At 38.5% G+C, this 16,237-nt stretch overlaps 1 pseudogene; it reads left to right on the forward strand.

Moving 5' to 3' along the window:
- Nucleotides 1–4,918: 4,918 nt before the first annotated feature.
- Nucleotides 4,919–6,054, forward strand: LOC103127468 (large ribosomal subunit protein bL19m-like; annotated as a pseudogene).
- Nucleotides 6,055–16,237: the final 10,183 nt, after the last annotated feature.

Raw genomic sequence — 16,237 nt, forward strand, 5'->3', positions numbered from 1 at the left:
GGACACCTGGGTTGCTTCCAGGATTTGGCTATTACAAATTGTGCTGCTACGAACATAGGTATACACAAATCTTTTAGGATGGGTATGTTGGGTTCCTAAGGATATATCACCAGGAGAGGAATTGCAGGATCATAGAGTAGGTCCATTTCTAGCTTTCTGAAAGTTCTCCAGACTGTTCTCCACAGAGGTTGGACCAATTTACATTCCCACCAGCAGTGCAGGAGGGTTCCTTTGACCCCACAACCTCTCCAGCATTGCTGCTGCTACCTTTTGTGATGTATGACATTCTCACAGGAGTGAGGTGGTATCTTATTGTTGTCTTTATTTGCATTTCTCCAAAAATCAAAGACTTGGAACATTTTTTCAAATGTTCCTTGGCTTTTTTCATCTCATTGGTGATGGGAATTCTGTTCATATCCTCTCCCTAATTTTGGATGAGGTCATTTGCTTTCTTGTTGTTGAGTTTGGCAAGCTCCTTATATATTTTGGTTATTAAATTTTTGTCTGATGTATGGCATGTAAAGATCTTCTGCCATTCTGTGCAGGGTCTCTTGGTTTGGGTATTTCTTTCGCTGTCTAGAAGCTTTTTAATTTGATGTAGTCCCATAGGTTTATACTTGCCTTAGTCTTCTTTGTAATTCGATTTGCTTCTTTGAAGATGACTTTGAAATTTATGCAGAAAAGAGTTCTGCCAATATTTTCCCTTAAGTATCTGATAGTTTGTGGTCTAATCTCCAGGTCCTTGATCCACTTGGAATTTACTTTTGTATTTGGTGAGATATAGTGATTCAATTTCATTCTTAAACATGTTTCAACCCATTTTTTCCAAAACCATTTGTTGAAGAGACTCTGCTTTCCCCATTTAATAGTCTGGGCACCTTTGTCAAGATTAGATGTCCATATGTGTGGGGGCTTACTACTGGGTTCTCAATTCTACTCCACTGGTCAGTGTGTCTATTCATGTTCCAGGACCAAGCAGTTTTCATGACAATGGCCCTATAATACAATCTGAGATCTGTGAGTGTGGTGCCTCCAGTTCTGTTGTCTCTTCTCAAGACGGTTTTGGCAATTCTAGGTCTTTTCTGGTTCCAGATAAACCTTTGTAGCATTTGTTCTAGTCTCCTAAAAAATGTGGTTGGGATCTTGATGGGGGATAGTATTAAATCAGTAGATGGCTCTGGTTAGTATATTCATTTTGATGATGTTAATTCTGCCAACCCATGAACGTGGGATATCTTTCCACTTCTTTGTGTCTTTTTCTATTTCCTTCAGTAGTAAGTCATAATTTGCAATATACAAGTCTTTCACTTCTTTGGTTGGGTTTATTCCTAGTTATTTTATTGTTTTTGTTGCTATAGTAAAAAGAACTGATTTCTAGATTTCACCTTCTTTTGAGTGTTTGCATAGAGGAATCCCACTGACTTTTGAATATTAATTTTGTAGCCTGACAGCTTACAGTATTGCCTGATGATTTCCAATAGCTTCTTGCTGGATACCTTGTTTTCTTCTATATATACTATCATGTCATCAGCAAATAAGGAGAGTTTGATTTCTCTTCCAGTCTGTATGCCTTTAATTCCTTGCTCCTGCCTGATGGCTATGGAAAGAACTTCCAACACTATGGTGAATATTAACAGTGATAGTGGGCAGCCCTGTCTAGTACCTGATCTGGGTGGAAATGCTTCCAGTTTTTCACCATTGAGTATGACGTTGGCTGTAGGTTTGCTATTATAGACTCCACTATCTTGAGGAAGTATCTATCGATTCCCATTCTTTGTAGCATTTGTATCATGAAGGGATATTTGATTTTGTCAAAGGCTTTCTCTGCATCTATTGATATAACCATGCGGTTTTGGTCTTGCTTTTATTGATGTGCTGGATCACATTGATTGATTTACATATATTAAACCAAACTTGCATGCCTGGGATAAACCACACTTGGTCATGATGAACAGTCTTTTTAATATACTGCTCTATATGGTTGACTAGATTATGTCCTGAAGAATGCATTCTTCCACTCTCTCTCTTTCTTCCTCTAGTAAGCCAGTAATGCATATACTATTTCTTTTTGAAGTTATTCCGTATGTCTCTGTTATTGTTTTCAGTGTCTTTTAATCTCTTTTTGAGATCTCTTACTTCTTTTTTAGTTGTCGATATTTCATCCTCGATCTTGCTAATTCTGTCTTCAGCCTCATTTATTCTATTCTCTCTCCCCTGTACTGTTTTCTGGAGTTCACCTATTTTGTTATCCTGGTCTGATACTGTTTTAGCTTGCTCAGCTAGTTGTGTTCTTAGCTCAGTTATTTCAGCTTTCAGCTCTCTAATAACCTTGAGATAATTAATGTTGTTTCCAGAGTCTCATTTCTTGTTTTGGCATTTTTTATGACAATTTTTTCAAACTCTTTACTCTCTCCTGTGATTATTTCCTTAACTAGTATTTGGATGTTAACCTCATTTTGTGCTTCACCCTTTGGGGGCTTTTAGCTGAACACTTCTCCTGGTTCATTTCTCCAATATTTCTTCTTGTTGGTTTAACCATTCTAAACAGTGTATTATGAGGTCCCTCTCTCAGTACTTTTCTAATTACTGACCACTCTAACCTGGATTGACTTGTGTCTAAATAAGGTACTTAAAGAGTTCACAGTGCTGGAAACTAACAGTTGTTTCAATATTATTTCAATCCCTGAGTTGGAGCACAGAGACTTGTAAAAGCCTCTTTTGTTCTTTTTCTTGCCTGTAGGCTATGGGAGCCTATGGGCTTTTAAACCATAAGTAGGTTTCTTAGCATAATCCCTCACTCCTGACCAAGAGATAAAGCAGAGTGTGGGTGTGGGGGAAGATAATACAGTGGTTATGCAAAGACAGTCTCACATCACACCCCAAGGATCCATAACTCTGGGCTGAATTCAGCTTCTCTGCCAAGCTGGGCAGCACTGCTGGACCCTGTGAGTTTCTAAACAAGTCCCGTTTATAGTCTGCTATTTGAGGCAATTATTCACCATGTTCTCATCAGGAGAACAATGTGGAAAGGCTCCCACTATATAGCCTCACTACTAGGCCACCGAGGTGTAGCTCTTCTCCTGATTTTACTGGCAAGATCTCTATTCCCAGATATCAGCACAGGGTCATCCCCCTGCTGCTCCAGCCTCTGAGGGCAGCAGCAATGGAAACTCACAGTTGTATCTGGTGAGTCTTAGGGGAGTCCTCTCCTCCCTTCAGCAGCCTTTTTGCTGGTAAAACAGACTGGAGGTGGTGCCTCAACTGGTAAACTGGCTGACTGCTACGAGCTGCTCAATCTCTCCTTAGGCTCCTCGTTGTCCATGAGGCACACGTGTTTGCAATAACCAGTGATTTGGTGGGCTCCTGAAGTTGTTCTAGTCCTGCAGTCCCAGGTGTTCTCTGTTGTTGTTGCAGTCCCAGGTGTTCTCTGTTGGTATGTTCCCTTCCCCCCGACCTCTGAGAAGAATTGGTTTGCTCCTTGCTAGTTTTGCCCCCCTATGCTAAGGATGGGCAGAGTCCCAGCAGCAGCAGCTGAGAGAGGATGATGGAGAAAAGCACATGGTGTGGTGATTTGCCCCTTGGTGAATAAAAATTAAACTGTGTTCTCAGCCCAGCCGTGTGTCTCTGGTCGTCTCTGTTACCTGCCGGTGAAGCCAGCCTGGATAAAACAACGGTTCTCCTTTGATATTCCTATTTGACCCTGGAGAGGGGAGGGGAGGGGATGGGGGAGGAGGGGAGGGGAGGGGAGACACAGCTGCTGCTGCCTGGTAGTCCTATCTCTTGAAGTTTCTTTTTTTTTAAATTTTTTATTTAAGAAAGGATTAATGAACAAAAACATAAGGTAGGAGGGGTACAACTCCACACAATTCCCACCACCCAATCCCCATAACCCATCCCCTCCCATGATAGCTTTCCCATTCTCTAGCCCTCTGGGAGCATGGACCCAGGGTCATTGTGGGTTGCAGAAGGTAGAAGGTCTGGCTTCTGTAATTGCTTCCCCGCTGAACATGGGCATTGACTGGTCGGTCCATACTCCCAGTCTGCCTCTCTCTTTCCCTAGTAAGGTGTGTCTCTGCGGAAGCTGAGCTCCAGGACACATTGGTGGGGTCTTCAATCCAGGGAAGCCTGGCCAGCATCCTGGTGGCATCTGGAACCTGGTGATTGAAAAGAGAGTTAACATATGAAGCCAAACAAATTGTTGAGCAATCATGGACCCAAAGCTTGGAATAGTGGATAGGAAGTGTTAGGGAGGTACTCACTGCAAACTCTAGTGTACTTCTGCTTTCAGGTATATATTTTGCAGTAGTTTATGGATACGTGTGCACATAAGCTCTCTCTCACAGAAACTGGTGTATATCTAGGTTATGGGACTTTGTTAGAAAGTGAACCACCTGAGATGAAATTAGAGTGTACTATAAAAGGAAAGGTCTCACCCGAGTAATGAAGCTGAAGGGTTGTCATTCCACACGTGAAGTCTCTGGATACACTCTGAGGTGAAGCATGTTGAGGTGGCAATCGTTGCGTTGGTTAGGTTGTGATCGACGGATGCAATATTATTTGGTTTGGATTGGGAGATGCATACGGGAAAGTGGGCCCTATCCAAGAGTTCCAGGACTGGGGGAAGTAGGGGCTCTATAGTGGAGATGTGAGGTTCCTGCTGTCTTAGGGTTCAAAAAGACAATCGATAGTTAATATTATCATCACATTATTTGTTAATTGGGTTAACTTTGAAAAGTCCCTTTGTTATGGTTTGCTGTACAGTATTCAGTATCTTGTATATAGCTGTGCTATTGGATGCTTCTAATCTACTTGGTCTAGGCTTTTGAGAGAGTCCGCATATCAAATACATTCCAAGAGTTTTCAATGGAATAGAAAAGTCTTTTTAGAAAATGTGGGGTAGTCTGGATCTGCGCCAGCAGGCATGGCGGCCTCCACTGCGGGGAGCTATGGGGCCGCAATGGCCCTGGTCGGGCGCTTTCGAGCCAACAGGGAGCTGATTCCTGTGCCGGCCTCCTTTGCCTGCGGTGTGCGGCCGGCCCTGGCCTGAGGCAGAGCACAGGACCCTCGGAGTCAGGCGCCTTCCGGCCGCCCTCGAAACCCGTGATCGTGGACAAACGCGGCCCGGAAACCAGGTTCCTGAGTCCTGAATTCATTCCTCCACGGGGAAGAACAAATCCTCTGAAATTTCAACTAGAAAGAAAAGATATGCCAGAAAGGAGAAAAATACTCCACATTCCAGAGTTCTATGTTGGAAGCATTTGAGTTACTACAGCTGACCCTTATGCCAGTGGAAAAACTAGCCAGTTTCTGGGGATTTGCATTCAGAGATCAGGATCAGGATTTGGAGCCACTTTTATCTTTCGAAACATTATAGATGGACAAGGTATTGAGATTTGCTTTGAACTTTATAATCCTCGAATCCAGGAGATCCAGGTGATCAAATTAGAGAAGCGACTGGATAATAGTTTGCTGTATTTGCGTGATGCTCTTCCTGAATATAGTACTTTTGATGTGAATATGAAACCAGTATTTGAAGAATCTATGGATGTTCCTGTTAATCAGCTGAAAGTAAAAATGAAGACTAAGCCCTGGTCCAAACGCTGGGAACGTCCACACTTTAATATTAAAGGAATCAGATTTGATCTTTGTTTAACTGAAGAGCAAATGAAAGAAGCTCAGAAGTGGAATAAGCCATGGCTCGAGTTTGACATGATGAGGGAGTACGATACTTCAAAGATTGAAGCTGCGCTATACAATGAAATTGAAGCATAGAGAAAGTCATGATTCTAGAATGACTTTCAGGATATATGGATCCTCAGGAAATTTATTTAAAGACCAATTTAAGGACATAGTTATCAAATTGACTAAGTATCCTTTACTTAGCGATTACTTTTTCAAAAAGTAAAATTAGCATGCCGGTATATATATGAAAAGTGATCCAGTGTCCACTCTTGGCTGGAGACAAAGGTACAATAGACTTAAACTGTTACCACTGAACAAAGATTAACTTTGCTGACTTTTTAAATTCATGAAATAAAACATGAATATAGAAAAGTGTGTGACTTAAAAGAGAACGACAAAATGCACATTCATGTATCCACCATCATGAGACAACGGTGACACTGTGTAATATCTAAGAAAGTTAAGAAAGAGAATGTTTTCTAGAATCTATTTGACTCCTGCAGATTTGAAGTTGGATGCCTGCTCCTTCCAATTATAGGTACCAGCCTGACTTTATGTTAATCATTTTAGTTTGTACATACCCTTGCACTTCTTCTTTTTTTATTATTTATTTTTTTAAATAAAAAGGATACACTGACAAGACCATAGGATAAGAGGGGTACAACTCCACACAATTCCCACCACCAGAACTCTGTATCCCATCCCCTCCCTTGATAGCTTTCCTATTCTTTAACCCTCTGGGAGTATGGACCCAAGGTCATTGTGGGATGCAGAAGGTGGAAGGTTGGCTTCTGTAGCTGCTTCCTGGCTAAACAAAGGCATTGACAGATCAATCCATACTCCCAGCCTGTTTCTCTCTTCCCTAGTGGGGTGGGGTGCTTGGGAAATGGATCTCCAGGACACATTGGTGGGGTTGTCTGTCCAGGGAAATTTGGTTAGCATCATGCTAGCATCTGGAACTTGGTGGCTGAAAAGAGAATCAACATACAAAGCCAAACATATTGTTGACCAATCGTGAACCTAAAGGCTGGAGTAGTGTAGATGAAGAGATGGGGGGAGGGGGTCTCTGTTTTGTAGATAGCTAGTAGGCATATTTTAGTTATATTCCAAAGGACCTGTGGCTATACTAGTTTTTTTTTTTTTCCCCTGAGCCTGAAATCAGATAATGCAGGTGAATCCAAGTTGTTGTCTGGGGCAACGATGTCATGGCTGGAAAAAAGACCAGAAAGCTGAATCAGGGAAGAGTAGCTACCTAATATGGGAAAGGTGTATAAATATTGTTGACTGTAGAACCCATTGATTTCATGTGATCTGGGGCTCATATTCAGCTTAGGAGCCTATGTGACCTCTGCATCCCTCTAGATCTGAGCTCACATTCTGTGGTCATGAGAGGGAACATTCCAAGCTGCCATAACATCAGGACCCATCTTCCTCAGGTGTAGCATAGAGTATGTTGTCCAGCCTCCCTCCGGAGGATGGAACATTCTCTACTGTTGTTGATCCAAGTTGAGGCCAAAGTCCTATGGGGGCCCACAAAGGGGTCTAATTTGTTTTTCCTGATAAAATGAGCTGTAACAATGGAGAGAGGGATTTATTTGAGGTCTAGACCTATCATGTCTGTTTGTCTCAGGCCTCCCTGATTAGGACCCAGCTGATGGATTGGCCTGATAGTGACTAAAGAGTCATCGTTAGAGTATGCCAGTCTCTTGCCCTTATTCAGCTTTTGCAGTCCTTGCTTTGATGAGGTTAGCTTTGGAGTGAGTGAGAAAAGTGTAATAGAAAGTAGGTGAGGTGGGTAACTAAGTCTAAGTAGACACTATTTGATCATGAACTGCTCTGATCTGGGTTGGTGCTGAGTGTTCAGGGCCTCATGATAAAGAGAGGCATAGACACCACCGCTGGGCCACCGCCCGGGGCTCCATACACGCATGTGAACACACACACATATGTACGGAAACTGAGGATATGGTTAAGCATGGTGGAACCTCCCACTGAAAGACGGGTGTGAGGAATATGGTCTTCCTGTCAGCCTCTCTCTACCAGAGACTGGGCATGGGAGAGAACGGCCTTCAGGTTCAGCTTCACCTGTCAGACTCTGCCTCACAGGGACTCTGCATTCCCTGACACAATAGTCCACTCCCTTATTATCAACATAATCATAGTTTTGCCTGAAAGTCCCCTCCCTACTTCCCCACCCATTCCATTCCTTTGATCATATCTATCTTCTTTTTGCCCTCAGGACCCCCGTCTGGCTGCTGGTTACTGATAACTTTGCTTCCTTATTCCTTTAACCAATTAAACCTCTTGCTCAACAATTACTGGAAAAGTCCTGACCCTCCCCCATACCCTTTGCCTCCCCCCTACCATATATTGTATACACATGTCCCTTCCTCTTGTGACCCCTTATAAACCCTGTTTTGCTATTCAATGAATGGATTGTTCACGAAGCAAAAAAAAAAAAAAAAAGAAAAAGAAAATGTGGAATAACTGAACAACATGCAAATATGAAACTAAATCATTATTTAGTAACATTCACACACACACACACACACACACACACACACACACACACACTAATTCAAAACAGATCAATGACTTCATCTGCACTATTCCAGTCTTTAGGTCCATGATTGTTCAACAATTTGTTTGGCTTTGTATGTTAACTCTCACTTAAACCACCAGGTGCCAGATGTTAGCATGATGCTGACCAGGCTTCCCTGGACAGATGACCCCATCAATGTGTACTGGAGCTCTGCTTCCTCAGAGCCCCACCATACTAGGGAAAAAGAGAGGCAGACTGGGAGTATGGATCAACCATGTATAAACGCCCACGTTCAGTGGGGAGCAATTACACAGTGACCCACAATGACCCTGGATCCATCCCCCCAGAGAGATAGAGAATAGGAAGGCTATCAGGGTAGGGGATAGGATATGGAGATCGGGTTATGGGAATTGTGAAGAATTGTACCCCTTTTATTCTATGGTTTTGTTAATGTCTCCTTTCTTAAAAAAAAAGAATAAAATATTCAAACACAACTCAAAAATAATAATAATAATAATAATAATAATAATAATAATAATAATAAGGCCAGGAAGGTAGCCCAGCAATAGAGGACAGGCTCTGTGTAAGAACCTGCATTCAATCCCTGATTCCCAGAACTGTATATGGAAAAGTTCAATACAGATGAGTGATTCTCTCTTTTTTCTGGATACCTTGCTCTTTACTAGACCTCCTAACAAACATATTATTGGACACTATAGTATGGACACAGTTGAGCACGTCATTTTAGGCAAGTTTTTATAATAGATGTTTATATTTTAGGCGAAATTCCACATATAAAGTTGGAAATTTGGACATATGGAAAATTATATGTGAAGTGAAAATCAATAATTTCTGTGACTTATTTTAAAGTAAATTAAATGAGATTACTGAAAATTTTCATATTTATACTTAAATTCAGACAACTGGATCAATTCTTATTCATTTATTTACCTACACATCTACAACTAGTGTAAGAAAAATATCATATATTTTACAAGACCTCTAAATCTCCCAAATGTGAGAAGTAACTTAACTAGGAGACCTAGGTGGTTGTCATCTGTCAAATACATGATGTTATTCAATATACAGATATTTTGACAATCTCTGGCATTCTCCTTGATATTCATTTTTCCTGAGGTTTATCATCTTAGGACAGCTCAATAACTTTAGCTAATTAACAAGGTAGTACATATATCTCCAGAGACAACCATCAGGTAAACAGGCTTGCTTCTTTGCACAGGTCAGTCATAATTTTGTACCCTGTCTTCAGCTGCCTATTAGGGTCTCTCTGCTATATAGCCTGGTCCTTGTAGTTAGTACAAAGCACTCAAAGTAAGGAATTGCCTTACTTCTTCCAACCACTTAGAAGCAGAATGTAGATCTCCAATACATGTGAAAATCTGTTAAGTCATTGCTTAAGAATCTGTAGATATCTAACCGTGCTATACTCAACATTTGCTCTTACTCTACACAATCAGCTTCCTGGTTCTACACATCCAAATTACAGTCTTTAATGTAGTACTGGAGACTGAAACGTGGAATAAGGTAAATAAATAGAATAAGAAAATGCTTTGGACCTGATAATATGGTGAATAAAGGTGAGTGAAATGGTACTTGGTCTCAGTGCTTCTGTAAGTATTCATATGTGAGTTGATTTTATTTCATTTGTTTTTTATTTAGTTGTATTTGAAACAGAAGCAAATATTGTAGAAATTCACCATGTATGAACTAAATTTAATTCTTCATTTTAAAAACCAATGATTCTTTCCTAGAATTTTCTCCTATTGTATATTTATTATGCTTCCTTACATACTTATGAGAAATAAGGCAAATACAGTATTTCTAGTTGTAATCAAGTGTAGCTTTTGGTTGTAGAAGATCAGTATATGTGTGAATGTAAAAGTGTTAGGTTATATGCTTCCATTCTTTATCATTGATTTCTCTTTATTTTCTAAAAATTAATACAATATTTGTTCCTTTTTGCTTAGAATTTATTTTAAGGGTCTATAGTTTTAAAATACTCATTTTCTGCCTCTAAGAGATATAGATTTACTTAAACTATTATGAGATATTCATATTGCTAGTTTGAAAGTTATAAGGAAGTTCCATTTTATAAATATTATCTCAGTGATTATTTACTTTGAACTTATTGCTCATGTGAAAGAATAGTTCTTTAATTGAGTAAAACTAATAATTTGAAGAGGAAAGTGATAAGAGGACATAAATAGTTACATATTGAATCAGACAAATAATTTTTATGAGAAGATATTGGTGTAATAAGTAATGTACATTGGGTACCAGCCTTCCATTCTTTCACAGGTTCACCAATGAACTCTTCGGTGTAAATATTATTGGTGCCTTACTGCGATCCTCCATACTGACTGGTGCTTCCGTTCATACTTTACTTGTTACATGTATTGGCTGTTAGGTTCACAGCCATTCCCTCCTTCAGAGAATTGCTTTTAGCTCATCACCCTTCATTTCCCAGAGTTTTCTGGAGTCTGGTGGGCTAACCATCGCCAAAGAAGACTCATGGGATTAAAAAAAAAAAAAAAGTACCTTTGCCTTAAGATGGAGTTAAATCTGTTACAATACCTTGATTTTTTGATGCAGTAGTAAACTAATCACATGTAGCTACTTACATTGGAATGACTTGAAATTAAATAAATCTAAAATTCAGCTTTTTAGCTACCACATTGCAAATGCTTAGGTGACAACATGTGTTCAGTGACTAATGTACTAGGTAGAGCCAATATTTTTTATCATCACAGATTATTTCATTGGAGAGTTGTGCTCTAGGGTCTTATGGATCAGGCTCATACTCTGTTCTACTTGAGAACACATTCTTTCTTACAAAAATGGAATGCTTTAATTTGTGTCCCTCATTATCTTTACTCTGAGATCATTCTCTCAGTAAAAACTTGCAAAATAGAAATATCTATGTCAGCTTCGTTCTCATGGAAACTAATTTAAAAACTGCCCATGCTCTCAAAGTGACAGAGAATATAAAAATAAGTCTCTTATCAATTCTAGGAAACCCACTTGGGGGGGGGTGTCCTAGACAAATGAACAGTTAAGAAATCTAGAAGACATATATCAGATAGAAAGTGATAGAGAATACATGGCCATCACAGAAAAAAATGGAGTTGCAAAAAGATTTTTTTCTTTTGCCTTATCAGCAACAAAATTTAATAGAAGCTATAAGAAGGAGAAATCTTGTTAACTTTTTTGCTTTAAAATCAGTAATAAAAATAAAAAAGTTAAAAGAAAAAACCTGTCTATGTTCATACACTTCCTTTTCTTAAACTTTTTTTCTTTTTTAATATTTATTTTTTTCCCTTTTGTTGCCCTTGTTTTATTGTTGTAGTCATTGTTTAATAGGACAGAGAGAAATGGAGAGAGGAGGGGAAGACAGAGAGGAGGAGAGAAAAACACCTGCAGACCTGCTTCACCGCATGTGAAGGGACTTCCCTGCAGGTGGGGAGTAGGGGGCTCTAACCAGAATCCTTATGCTGGTCCTTGTGCTTTGTTCTATGTGCGCTTAACCCGCTGCGCTACAGCCCGGCTCCCACACCTGTCCTTTCTACTACAGTCACAAATCCATTTCTTCCTCATTTATATATCCATCATTGCCATCATATTTGATTTTATATCAGACTTGTAGATAGAGCGGTATTAAGGCCACTATTATTGAGCTGCAATATTGAACTGTGGAAATTTGCTAAATGTGGATAAAGTCTTGATAGCTTTCTTAAATAATTATTTAGTTGGGAGTTGCGGTAGAGCAGCGGGTTAAGTGCACGTGGCGCCAGGCTCAAGAACCTGTGTGTTTTCAGTCATTATTAATATGTTTTACTTAGCTTGAATCAGTCACTCTTAAATGAATTCAGCTAATTTGATACTTACTAAAACACATGATTTCCAGTTAGAGCACTCAATTCTTTAAGGGAAGTGTGAGGGAACTGAAGTGCATTTTCATATACATTATAACAAAAAAAAACAAAACAAAACAAAACAGTAACTGCCTTCCCTTGGGAAACTGCCTCTAGGGGTGGTGCAAATAGCTTTAGAAGATACAGATATTGAGTTGGGAAGGATGAAAGGAATGAAATGATCCAGAATGAATTCTAGAGAATCAGAAAATCAGAGTAATCATGTATTCATCCACTCAATCTTGATCATAGCCAGTTTTAATAAAAGATAGTTGTTTACTCAATTGTTGAGGAAAAAAAAAACAAGCCCTAAAACTAAGACAGTAGTATATGCAATTTGAAAACTAACTACTTACCAGTTGGTCTCCTGAGTGATAGTGGAGCAATTACAACATGCAGAGACATAGCTCTTCTGGTTTAGTAGGAGCTTCCTAGACAAATATTTTACTTTTCAGGCTAAAATTATATTAATTTTTAGGCTTGCCCAGATAAGGATTCAACATCCTTTTAAACATATACATATTCTAGAGACCAACAACTCATTCTAGAGTCAACCTTTTATCAACTGTCTTCTTGGTCTTGATTGATATAATGTTAAAACACATTACACAGCTGGGAAGGTAGCACAATGGTTGTGCAAAAAATGGGCTTTCATGCCCGAGGCCATAAGATCCCATTTTTAATCCCTGGGACCACTATAAATCAGAGCTGAGTAGTGCTCTGGAAAATAAAATAAAATGAAATATAAATTTTAACATTATAATATACTATTATTATACTGATGTTTCTTTTGATAACTTAGCATTATTTTGCTCTTTCACTTCAGTTAGCACCTCCTTGATGAAGTATATGTTAATAATTTTCCAGCAGTTAATTTCAGATGAGTGTATTAACATGTGTATAGGTCTGAATGGTTTTATTTTATTTGCTCTATGAGGAGTTGTGAGCCAGTGGATATATTCTATCACTACAAATTAAACTCATACTTTTAAAAATTAATGCTATTATGAAATATTTCAGTTTTTTTTGTACATGTAGCTGATGTTCTGATCAAAGTACATACGAACTTACTGTGATATACTATAACCTATGTTCTGTGAAATGACTTTCTCAATTTTCACTTGTTATTTGCTGTTTAGTCATGTGCATGGCCAAGATTGCAGTCCAATCTCCAACACATTAGAATAAGCTTTGGTGGTATGGTGTTTTCCTATCCTTCCCTGGTCTTTCTCCTTTCTCTCTCTCTCTTTTTTTAAAATATTATCTTTATTTATTTATTGGATAGAGACAGGCAGGAATCGAGAGGGTAGAGGGAGAGAGACAGAGAGATACTGGCAGCACTGCTTCACCACTCATGAAGTTTTCCCCCTGCAGGTGGAGACCTGGGACTCAAACCTGGGTCCTGCTGCATTGTAACATATACACTCAACCAGGTGCGCCATCACCCGGCTCCTCCTTTCTCTTTCTTTCTATCTTTAAAAAGATATTTTAAAAAATCTAGATAATTTGATTAGGGACAGTGGGGTCCTAGCTAAAACAAATAAGCAAGCAAAACAGTTATTTCGTTAACAATAAAGTGATGTGCCGGTTAAGAACATGAACTTTGACATCAAGGAGATCTGGGCTTATAATGAAACATTTAGATATTAGCTATTTAGCCACTTACATTGATTTCATATGTGAAAAGGCAGTGATAGCACAACTTCAAACTTCTTGAGATATTAATCATTCAAGTTAGTATTTAGAGCATATGAAGCACTATCAATAATAATATCAATAATTCCTAATAGAAACATTACTAACTAGCATGTTAATATTAAGTAACATGTCAGTTCTGTCTTCAGTCATCAGATACTGTAAGTTTAAAATGTAAATGTGAAAAATCAGTACATTAAATATTATCGCTTTTGCCAGGTATGTGAAACGTATACTTTCATATCGCTGATTTGGGATGAGTGTAAAGTTAGATAAGTCTAACTAATTCTTCTTATACTATTGCAGAAAAAATAGTTACTCTCAGCAGAGATTCAAGAGACATTTCAGGAATGTAAGAACACAATTTGTTAACGTTAGTGGGTCACAGAAAGAGCTCGTGCTCTGAAAGAATTCTGAGCCCTGAACAAAGGGAAGGTATAGCTTATTCAGGGGGCTTCAGGCTGAAAGCAGAAAGCATCACCACAGAAACAGATGCGGCAAGGTTAGGGGGGTGGGAATGTCAGTCCATTGCTCAGGGTCTGGTTGTCTAGTCCTGCATAGTTGTGTCTAGGGGAAGGTTAGCCTCAGGATTTACAGAAACATCACTTTAAGGAGGTTGAGGTCCTGTAGCATTCAGTGGCTGCCTTAAGGATGGAGAGGATTTAGAAGCCTCATGACCTGTCAGGGTAAGATACTCCATGAAGACGGGGAAACAGACCTCAAAGCCTCGTGTTATTTGGCCAGAGGATGTAGGTTTTCTCTTCAGTACATTTGGGCTTCCTATAGGACTTTGGTTAGTTAATTCTTTCTTTGACATAACAATACATGATGTATTAAGTTTCTATTGTGTTTGCTTTTTTAATTTGAAACATATGTTTTAGGCTGGAAAATAGCTTATCTGAAGGGGTGTCTGCTTTGCCTTTCTTGTAACTGAGGTTTGAGTCCTAGCGCTACATGAGGAATGCTACACTACAGAAGTGTCCAGGGTTTCTTTTACCCCCGTTTGTCTGTCTGTCTCTATATGTGAATGAAAAAGTTGTCCAAGGGCAGCAAAATGATATGTGCAAGAAGTCCTGGCAATACTAAAATAAATAAATAAATAAATAAGTAAGTAAATGGCAATTTAAAACAAAATAAAACAAATGTGGGTTTTTACACTGCTTAATTTTCTTGAAATTAAATTATGGAAAAGAAGGACATTTATGTTAGTGATGGAAAAATATTTCTTAGTAGTGTCTAATTCTAACTCTTCTTTTGTTTGACTTTTCCGTTATTCAGATTATACTAACATTTATTTGAGTCAATTTAATATAAATTTCTTTTATACTGAATTGATTTCTTTTACACAAGCTTGATCCAGGTTTTAAGTTTTGGAAGATTTAAAAATGTACTGTATTGCCAAACCCTTTGAATATAATAAAGCTGAATTATCTGACTGCTGAAGACTTTGAGGTCAGTATAAAAACTTTCTTATGTGATACTAAATTGTTGAACCATAATGGTAATTAGTTAACTTTAGTCCTACCAATGTACATGCTCTAGTACAACTAACACTTCAAAATAGCTCTCAAAAAAGTGGACATATGAAATCAACTATTTTTTGCATCAATAGAGATGGATTTTTCTCAAATTTTTGCACCATAAATCTTTCTTTATGTCTTTAGGTAATATTACTTTTAGTTCCACACACTCTCTCTTTAAACTAGCACTGCTTAGACAATGTATCTGCCTTTACTTATCTATTAATGAAATTATTATGGAGAGTGTTGCTGGTCATTATATTTTGTACGAAGATTATTCAACAGGATAACTTGAAAGTTTATCTTAATTACCCACAATTTGATATTTCTTATATTTAATATCATAATATTACCCTTTTTGATAATTTTAAACAAAATTATTGAACTACATTCATGAATAAATAAATTTTTACAATTGCATACTAAATACTATGGTTTGAACTTTTACCATGATAGACTAAGTCCATCTACTTTTTTTGAAGATATTGATTTTATTGTCACCAGGGTTTTAGCTGGGGTTCAGTCCCTGCAGGATAAATCCATCATCCCAGGTAGCTCTTGCTCTCTCTCTCTACTTCCTTCCAAACCTATTCTCTTTCTCCCTCCTTTTTCTCTACTTTCTTTCTTTCCTTCATTCTTTCTCTCTTTTTTACATTCATTCTTTAATTCTCTTTGATAAATCAGATAGAAATTGAGATGGGAGGAGGAAGTAGAGAGGAAGAGAGAGATAGTAGCAATACTTCACCACTTGTGAAGCTTTCTCACCCATCCTGGTGCAGATGGGATGGAGATAGTTTTTTGTTTTGCTTTGTTTTGGTTTTAATTACTAAATCCTGTGTCTTGATAGGAAGCATCCACTAACAAGG

The sequence above is a fragment of the Erinaceus europaeus genome, chromosome 4 (assembly GCF_950295315.1).
Source record: "Erinaceus europaeus chromosome 4, mEriEur2.1, whole genome shotgun sequence".
Taxonomy (NCBI): Eukaryota; Metazoa; Chordata; class Mammalia; order Eulipotyphla; family Erinaceidae; genus Erinaceus; species Erinaceus europaeus.